Source organism: Mobula birostris, chromosome 5 (genome assembly GCF_030028105.1).
Source record: "Mobula birostris isolate sMobBir1 chromosome 5, sMobBir1.hap1, whole genome shotgun sequence".
In the NCBI taxonomy this organism is placed as follows: domain Eukaryota; kingdom Metazoa; phylum Chordata; class Chondrichthyes; order Myliobatiformes; family Myliobatidae; genus Mobula; species Mobula birostris.
Window position 1 is genome coordinate 203,719,678 of NC_092374.1, and position 9,865 is coordinate 203,729,542.

Here is a 9,865-nt window from a genome sequence, read left to right on the forward strand (position 1 = left end):
AAGTGTGGTTGTAGATGGTTTGTATTCTTCATGGAGGTCGGTGACCAGTGGTGTTCCACAGGGATCTGTTCTGGGACCTCTCCTGTTTGTGATTTTTATAAATGACCTGCATGAGGAAGTAGAAAAGTGGATTAGTTGGTTTGCTGATGACACAAATGTTGGGAGTGTTGTGGATAGTCTGGAGGGCTGTCAGATTTACAGCAGGACATTGATAGAGTGCAGAACTGGGCTGAGAAATGGCAGATGGACTTCAACCGAGATAAGTGTGAAGTGGTTCATTTTGGTAGGTCCAATTTGAAGACAGAATATAATATTAATGGTAAGACTGTTGGCAGTGTGGAGGATCAGAGAGATCTTGGGGTCTGTGCCGACAGGATACTCAAAGTTGCTGCGCAAGTTGACAGTGTTGTTAAGAAGGCGTATAGTGCATTGGCCTTCATCAACCATGGGATTGAGTTCAAGAGCCGTGAGGTAATGTTACGGCTGTATAAGACTTTTGTCAGACCCCACTTGGAGTACTGTGTTCATTTCTGGTCACCTCACTACAGGAAGGATGTGGATACTACAGAGAGAGTGCAGAGGATATTTACAAGGATGTTACCTGGATTGGGGGGCATACCTTATAAAAATAAGGTTGAGTGTACTTGGCCTTTGCTCCTTGGAGCGATGGAGGATGAGTGGTGACCTGATAGAGGTGTATAAGATGATGAGAGGCATTGATCATGTGGATAGCCGGAGGCTTTTTCCCAGGGCTCAAATGGTAACACGAGGGGGCATAGCTTTAAGGTGCTTGGACGAGGAGATGTCAGTGGTATGTTTTTCACTTAAGGAGTGGTGGGTGTGTTGAATGCACTGCCAGCGGCGGTGGTGGAAGAAGGTACAACATAGTTTTTTAAGAGCCTCTTAGATAGGTACTTGGAGCTTAGAAAAATAGATGGCTTTGCACTAGGGAAATTCTAGTTTCTAGAGTAGGTTACATTGTCGGCACAACATTGTGGGCCGAAGGGCCTGTAATGTGCTGTAAATTTCTATGTTCTATGATATGTACACGGCTGTGCTGGGACCCAATAGTGACCTCTCATATTTAAATAGAGCAGATGAGGTATTGAAATGAGGTTAAAAAAATGAATTCTTGGCTTTTAACAGCTTTGATGACCTTTGCAGCTAGTTCCTCGGTGCTCAGGCTGGCTGGAATGTTGTAGGAAACTGAGAAGAGTTTCATCGTTTACCCAGACGTTTACTGGAGGAGATCTTCTTTCAAATCCCTTTGTCATTCTACCAGTTGGTGCATGCGTAGGTTTGTATACTTCTAGTAGTTTCTTTTTAGAAACCCATTTTTCTGTGGGAGAGAATCCCAAATATTTACCTTCCCCGAGAGAAGAAATTCCTTCTCATTTGTCTTAACCGCCCAGTGGATCCACGGGTTCTCCCCCTCCCCCCCTCAACCGCCCACACAAACTATTTGTGACATTCAAAATGCATTTACAGCAGTGAAGCAGCACCCATTGGTCATGAGGAACAGGAGTTAGTGTGATGTCCACTCTCCTCTCACTTCCTCTGCTGTAACCGCTCCTATCTATCGTTAATCAGGTTCCGTTCCTCCTCCAATTAATACCTCACTCCCAAATCCCAGCAGACGGTTCATTAGCGAGTTCGCTGGCTGTGCGTCCTCGGTTGTGGCAAGCCACTGTGTCATGGCTTGCAGCAGGATCTGACTCAGCTGCAAAAATGGACAGTGGTACTTAATGCAAACAAGCACGAGGAGTTGCAGTTCAGTAGGATCACCCACGGTCGGTCTTGCACAGTGAACGGTAGGGCGCTGAGGAGAACGGTAGAACAAAAGGATCTTGGAATAAAGGCCCATAATTCATTGAATGTGGTGTCACAGGTTGGTAGGGTTGTAAAGAAGGCTTTGGCACGTTGCCCTTCATAAATCAAGGTATTAATTACTGTAGCTGGGATGTTATGTTGAAGTTTTATACGATGTTGGTTAGGCTTATTTTAGAGCATTATGTGTCGGTTTGGTCGCCTACCTACAAGAAAGATGTAAATAAGGTTGAAAGGATAGAGAGAAAATCTACAGGATGTTGCACTTTATCCCTTGGAACGTAGAAGACTGAAAGATTTCATAGAGATATACAAAAGTATGAGGGGTATAGATAGGGTAAATACAAGCAGTCTTTCTACCCTGAGGTTGGGTGGGACTACAACTAGAGGTCATGGGTTAGATAGATAGATAGATAGATAGATATACTTTATTGATCCCGAGCGAAATTGGGTTTCGTTACAGCTGCACCAACCAAGAATAGAGCTAAATATAGCAATACAAAAACCACAAGCAATCAAACAACAAAATGCAAACTATGCCAGATGGAAATAAGTCCAGGACCAGCCTATTGGCTCAGGGTGTCTGACCCTCCAAGGGAGGAGCTGCAAAGTTCGATGGCCACAGGCAGGAACAACCTCCCGTGACGCCCAGTGTTGTATCTTGGTGGAATATGATAGGAGTCTTCATTCCTCGATCATAATATGACCCGGATTACACCATCCGTTGTTAACCAGAACAGTAAGCCCCCAATACCTTTCCACTTGCTGCTCTCAGTGCACTTCCGGTCAGCCCGAACAGTCTGGAAGCCGTCCATGTAAAAGCTTTGATCGGGTATGTCCTCGTGCAGGGTGAATAGTGAAAAGTTTGAGGAGAACATGAGACGAAGCTTCTTCACTTAGAGGGTCATGAGAGCATGGAATGAGCTGCCGGCACAAGTGGTGCATAGAAACATAGAAAATAGGTGCAGGAGTAGGCCATTAGGCCCTTCGAACCTGCACCGCCATTTATTATGATCATGGCTGATCATCCAACTCAGAACCCCGTCCCAGCCTTCCCTCCATACCCCCTGACCCCTGTAGCCACAAGGGCCATATCTAACTCCCTCTTAAGTATAGCCAATGAACTGGCCTCAACTGCTTCCTGTGGCAGAGAATTCCACAGATTCACCACTCTCTGTGTGAAGAAGTTTTTCCTGATCTCGGTCCTAAAAGGCTTCCCCTCTATCCTCAAACTGTGGCCCCTCGTTCTGGACTTCCCCAACATCGGGAACAATCTTCCTGCATCTAGCCTGTCCAATCCCTTTAGGATCTTATACGTTTCAATCAGATCCCCCAACAATCTTCTAAATTCCAACGAGTACAAGCCCAGTTCATCCAGTCTTTCATCATATGAAAGTCCTGCCATCCCAGGAATCAATCTGGTGAACCTTCTTTGTACTCCCTCTATGGCAAGGATGTCTTTCCTCAGATTAGGGGACCAAAACTGCACACAATACTCCAGGTGTGGTCTCACCAAGGCCTTGTACAACTGCAGTAGTACCTCCCTGCTCCTGTACTCGAATAGTTTGGGTAGACCCGTGGATGGCATGGTATGGAGAACTATGGCCCGGTGCAGGTCGATAGGAATGGACAGTTTAGCATCGACTAGATTGACTGAAGCACCTGATTCTGTGCTGTACTTCTTTATGACGAGGCCTTATCATAAAGAAGTACAGCAGGGGTCGCCTGTGTAACTTGGCCAATGGAGGAGAAGCCGAGGTGATGTTGCATCCGAAGTTCGCTCGGTGCTGTCCTGCCCTGTGATGATCACTCAGTGGAATAATAATAATAATAATAGTACTTTATTGATCCTGAGTGGGAGTTATGGAGTTTAGTGTTGGGAATTATGTGGAGCTGTGGCAGATAGGGTCGTGGAGCTATTTAACTCTGGCCATGCCTTTCATTAACCCGGTCCAATACCACTTGATTTAATTAACCGGGTGTGAACAAACACGAGGAAATCGGCAGATGCTGGAAATACAAGGAACACACACAAGATACTGGAGGAAATCGGCAGATGCTGGAAATACAAGGAACGCACACAAGATACTGGAGGAAATCAGCAGGCCAGGCAGTGTTATGGAAAAGAGTAAACAGTGGATGTTTTGGGCCGAGACCTTTCATTGGGAATGTTGACTGTTTACTCTCATCCATGGATGCTCCATGGTCTGCTGAGTTCCTCCACTATTTTGTGTGTGCGTAAGTGGAAGTACAAGCTGAATCAGGACAACAGTGTCAATCTACTCATGCCTTTGAGGGACTATATGAATATTTTTCACTTTGCGACTGTATTTTTTTTCCTGATATGGTAACCATATGTGCTTTTGAGATATGTGCTGTGTACAGTGTGCTGTTGGTCATGTGCTTTGCATCTTGGCACCAGAAGTATGCAGTTTCCTTTGGCTATATTCACTCATGTTCGAATGATAACTAAACCTGAACTTGAACTGAAAGTGTGTTCAGATGGGTCTTTCCATGCTTTTTCCAGCCACTACTCCTGCTTCACTTCTCCCTCTCCCAATCACTCCAAACCCAATGTTGACTATTTGGCAGTCTCTCAACACCTACATGTTGGCCCTGGACAGGGAATAGGACATCCCACAAAGGAAGCTGACTTACTGTTTTAGTAATAAATTGAGTCATGAAATAAACCAGGCTCAGCAAATCTCTTGCAGTTTTCTGTCATAAGACATCGTCATCAAACGCTGCAGCTCAGAAACAGGCTCTTTGGCCCATCCAGTCTGTGCTGAACTGCTATTCTGCCAAGTCCAATCCACTCACACTGGACCATATCTCTTTCTCCCCTTCCCATCAATGTACTTATCCAAACCTTTTAAATATTGAAATTGAACCTGCACTTACCACTTGTACTGCAGCTTGTTCCACACTTGTACTGCCCTCTTAGTGAAAAGGATCTCCTTCCGGTTCCTCTGAAATATTTCACCTTTCACCCTCAACATATGGCCTTCAGTTATAGTCTCACCCAACCTCACTGGAAGAAGCCTGCTTGGATTAATCCTATCTATACTCCTCATAAGTTTGTACAGAGTATACTTGTCAAATCTCCCCACATTCTCCTCTGCTCCAAGGAATAAGGTCAGATACTTGTCAATCTTTCCCTATGTCTGAGGTCGTCAAGCCCTGTCAACACTTGTGTAAACCTTCTCTTCAGCCTTTAAATCCTGATGTTAACTTTTCTGTGGGAAGGTGCCCAGAAATGCTCACAATGCAAGGAAGTTCTGAAAAACTGGAAAATGGATCACCCTTTCCAGGTGGGTCAGCAATCAAGTTCAAAAGTCCAAAGTAAATTTATTATCAAAGTCTGCACATGCCACTATATATTAACCTGACCTGACTTTTATTTTCTTCTGGGATTCCACAAGGAAACATGACAGCATCAATGAAAAACTATACATAAGCAAAGACTGGCAAGTAATAGATGTACTGTGAAAATAATAATAATAATTAGATTAGATTAGATTAGATTATGAGGACACTCAGTCCTCATTTATTGTCTTTTAGGAATGCATGCATTAAAAATGATACAATGTTCCTCCAATAGGATATCACAGAAACACAAGACAAACCAAGACTAAAACTGACAAAAACCACATAATTATAACATATAGCTACAACAGTGCAAAGCAATACCGTAATTTGATAAGAGCAGACCATGGGCACGGTAAAAAAAAGTCTCAAAGTTCCGATAGCTCCTCTACTCTCCCCCCACTGGGAAAGTCAGATCACAACCTGGTGCATCTAAAACCCTGCTGACTTGTCTCTGGTGAAGAGTAAATTTTAACCAATTTCCCACGGGTTCAATAAAGTATGACTATGACTATGACCATCTCATGCAGACAGTAGAAGGGAGAAGCTCTCCCTGCCATGAGCTTCCAGCGCCGCAAACTTGCTGATGCAGCATCCTGGAAGCACTCGACCACAGTCCAACTCTGAGTCCGTCAGAAAACTTCGAGCCTCCAACCAGCCCTCCGACACGGAGCACCGAGCACCATCTCTGCCAAGCGCTTCGACCCCACCCCAGCTGCCAAGCAACAAGCAAAGCCGAGGATTCGGGGCCTTTTCCTCCGGAGATTTTGGATCACACAGTAGTGGTGGCAGCGAAACAGGCACTTCAGAAGTTTCACCAGATGTTCCTCTATGCTGTTACATTTGCCTCCATCAAATCAGAATTGTGCACGGCATCCTACTTGACAGATAACAGATATCAGCACCGGAGAGGCTGCGCGTGCTGCGTCGCACCACCATCTTCTCCTCCTCCTTTCATTAATTAATAATACTACTGACAATATGAGTTGCAGAGTTCTCGAAAGTGAATTCATAGTGTTACGTACCCCGTAACTGGGTTGCCAAACCAGCAGAAATGGACCACTCGTTGGAGTCTGGATTACTAGGAACTAATAAAGCTTCATTAAAGAAATAAGTAACACAGTACTCTAATTGTAAGGATATAAATGCAATAGGTTAGCAATGATAATACACACATGTACACAGAACCAGGGTAATAGGAATCAATCCAAGCTCTATCGCAGTCTAGGGGTGAAATGATCAGTCTTGAGTGACGCAGAGTTCAGTTCAGCTTAGTACAGTTCGCAGTAATCGCTGTTGTGCCGTTGGAGAGAGAGGGGAGGGGGATTGCAGTTTGTTTCAGGCAGACCTTAGATGTTCTTCGCAGTTGGTTTCGGGCGGACCCTTTTATGTCTTCTATCCCACTGTGGTCACCGACTGTGACCCCTTCGTTCCGGATACGACCGTTCTTCCGCAGTGAACCCGGCACCCAGGCAAGGGCGGACACACACGTCAGGTTCCCACTGATCGTACCTTTACACCCTGTGAGTCTATGGTCAGTTCCCGCGAACCGGACCTCCAAACACTCACCAACTTTTGGGGGCACACCGCTCTTCCAGGGTCTCGTTATCTCATGATCTCGTGGTGTGTGTCCGTACCTAGCGAACCTGTTCTTTTTATCCCCCTGCTGGGGTATTGCCTGTCCATCAAACTTCAAAACAGTTCAAGTTCAAAGCAACCAGTCTGTCTATATTCTGAATTGTGTTTCTTTCCCGTTAATCTCTCTCTCCTCTCTCATTAACATTTTGAACGTTTCTCCATAGTCTCTCTTATCTCTCTCATTAGCATCAATTGTCTGATAACTTGGTTTGGCATCACAATAGGTTGTGGAATCAGTTCAGCGTTGAGGTGAGAAAAGATATCCGCATCGGTTCAGGAGCCTGATGGTTGAAGGGTAATAATTGTTCCTAAGCTTGGTGGGATCTAATACTTTCTGATCCTGGAGTCCCAAGATTGTGCATTCAAGTTGCATTCCAGATACAAAACTCAAGGGAGTATAACTTTAAACAGGTTGGAGGAAAGTATAGAGAGATGTCAGAAGTGGAGGTTTTACACAGACTGGTGGGTGTGTGGAATGCACTGTCAGGGGTGATGATGAAGGCAGATATTGGTACATTGGGGCTTTTAACAGACTCTTAGGCACATGGATGAAAGAAAATGGAAGGCTATGTGGGACAGAAGAGTTAGATTGACCTTAGTTTATAGGGTTGGCATAACATATCAGGCTGAACAGCCTGTACTGTGTTCTGTGTTCATATCTCAACCCATGTCCACCTGTGCACACCTTGCTAACTCACTATACTCACTTTCATTTGCATACCCACTCAATCCCACCATACCCCCCTTCACAGACCCTGCCAATCCCACCCTACCAATTATTCCACCACCAGTTTACCAAATCCACCATCCTACCCGACCCCATTCCGTAATTCTGATTTCCAAGCCATACATTCCATTCTGGCCAGTCCCATTCTCCTCATCCTCAGACCAGCCAATCCCACCCTCTCCGTTCCTATGAAGCTCGCCATTCTCAAAGTCCTTTCGTAAGTTCCTCCCTGGCCTAGCCAACCATGCTCTCTCCAGACATCTCCTCACTCAACTTCCCACATGAAGTAGAGATGAAGGGAGCAGTGTGTTGAAGTAGCGTGGTTTCTTTGCCAGAAACCAGCATGTGCCACTGCATGTCAACAAGCGGGAGGTTAAGCCAATGTGGCTTCAGGTGGGTCTAATGCATGGGTTCCCTGCTGCTCCTGGACCTTGGGGTGGACTGTGAAGGGATGTCCCACACGGGGGCTGATGGGATGGTGAAGGAGCTCTGGATTTCTGCGGCCTTGCCTGTGGAGCCTCGGCAACATTGCACGGACCCACTGACCCCTGCCAATAAACCTTGTTTGTCTTGCTCTGAAATGTGGAGCGACATGAAAGTTCATCTCAGCCACTGAATCTGAACAGTATTTATTCATGCCTTTCATTGGAAGTGTTTGCTGCACGTCCCTCAGTTTGCAGGATTGTTTCAATGTTTACTCTCGCATTGGGCAACATACCATCTCTCTCACCAGAACAATCTGATCAACTTGCTATTAGAATGTGAACATCTGGTTGCTTCGTCTCTCTCTCCATCCTCTGTCTGTCTCTCTATATCTATCTCACTCCCTATTTCTCTATCTCCTAATCTCTCTCTACCTCCTTCTCAATCTCTATCTCTCTCTCTCTCTCTACAGTGCTGTGCAAATGCCTTAGACCCAAGACTTTTGCACAGTACTATATCGTCAATGTGGTGCGGAAAGTTAGTTTGTAAATCTGATGGAGCAAAGGATGCTGGGAATGGCGAGGGTGGGTAGTTTTGTATCTCCCACTCTCTCTGCCTGTCTGTCAAGCAGGCTTGATCTCTCCATCATTCTCCCTATCTCTATATTGTCCCTTTCTCTCTTTCTGTTTCCAGCTCCCTATACAGTATTTCTATTTCTCTCACTCTCGAGCTCTATCTCCATATCTCTCTACCCCACCATCTCCCAAACACCTTTAGGTTCTAAAACAAAGCCCACAATATTAGAATCGGGTTGCCCGAAAAGAGCTGTCTCATGTCACAATACATTGACAAATCAGAGGGAGGCGCACAAATGGAAGTCAGAAATCGACAAAAAGGGAAGTGTGATGCTGTAGCGGTGCGCTACACACCGCGCTAGAATAACCACTTGGAGTCGGTGAGTTAGAGTTGCGATAAAGAGATTTATTCAAACTTCGCGGCCTGCTTTAAAGCCTTCCCGTTCCCGCCCTCCCTGGGCGGGACTGCTGTGGAGAATGCATATTCCGAGACCCTTCCTGCGTGCGGGATTTTCCCCCTGCTGGTGACGATGGTCTGGCGCCCTTTTTGGGGCCGGCCCTCTGCCTGCGCGCGCTGTTGTGAGCCGGTTCGTGGGTGCCAGAAAGTGGGTCGCCACATAACCCCCTCCCCCCACACACCCCAGAACCAGCGATACCTCCCCCAATGTCCACAGTCTGGATCGGCCTCTGTTTGGTGGGGTCTGCCCCTGCGCCGCGGTGCCTGAGCCTGGACCGGTTGCGCCAAGTCCACATGGGCCGGTTTGAGTCGGTCCACCGTGAAAACCTCCTCGCTCCCCCCAGTGTCCAGCACGAACGTGGACCCGTTGTTCCTGATCACCTTAAACGGCCCCTCGTAGGGCCGCTGTAGCGGTGCCCGGTGTCCGCCCCGTCGTACAAAAAGAAACTTACAGTTCTGCAGTTCTTTGGGTACGCAGGTCGGGCTCTGTCCGTGCTGTGAAGTGGGTATGGGGGCCAGGTTACTGAGCCTGTCCCGTAGTCTGTCCAGGACTGCTGTGGGTTCTTCCTTTTGCCCCCTTGGGGCTGGTATGAACTCTCCTGGGACGACCAGGGGTGCGCCGTACACCAACTCGGCCGACGAGGTGTGCAGATCCTCTTTGGGCGCCGTGCGGATTCCGAGCAGGACCCAGGGAAGTTCGTCCACCCAGTTAGGCCCCTCCAGGCGGGCCATGAGAGCCGACTTCAGGTGACGGTGGAAACGCTCCACTAGTCCGTTCGACTGTGGGTGGTAGGCAGTTGTGTGGTGTAGCGGTGTTCCTAAAAGGTTGGCCATAGCCAACTACAGGCTGGA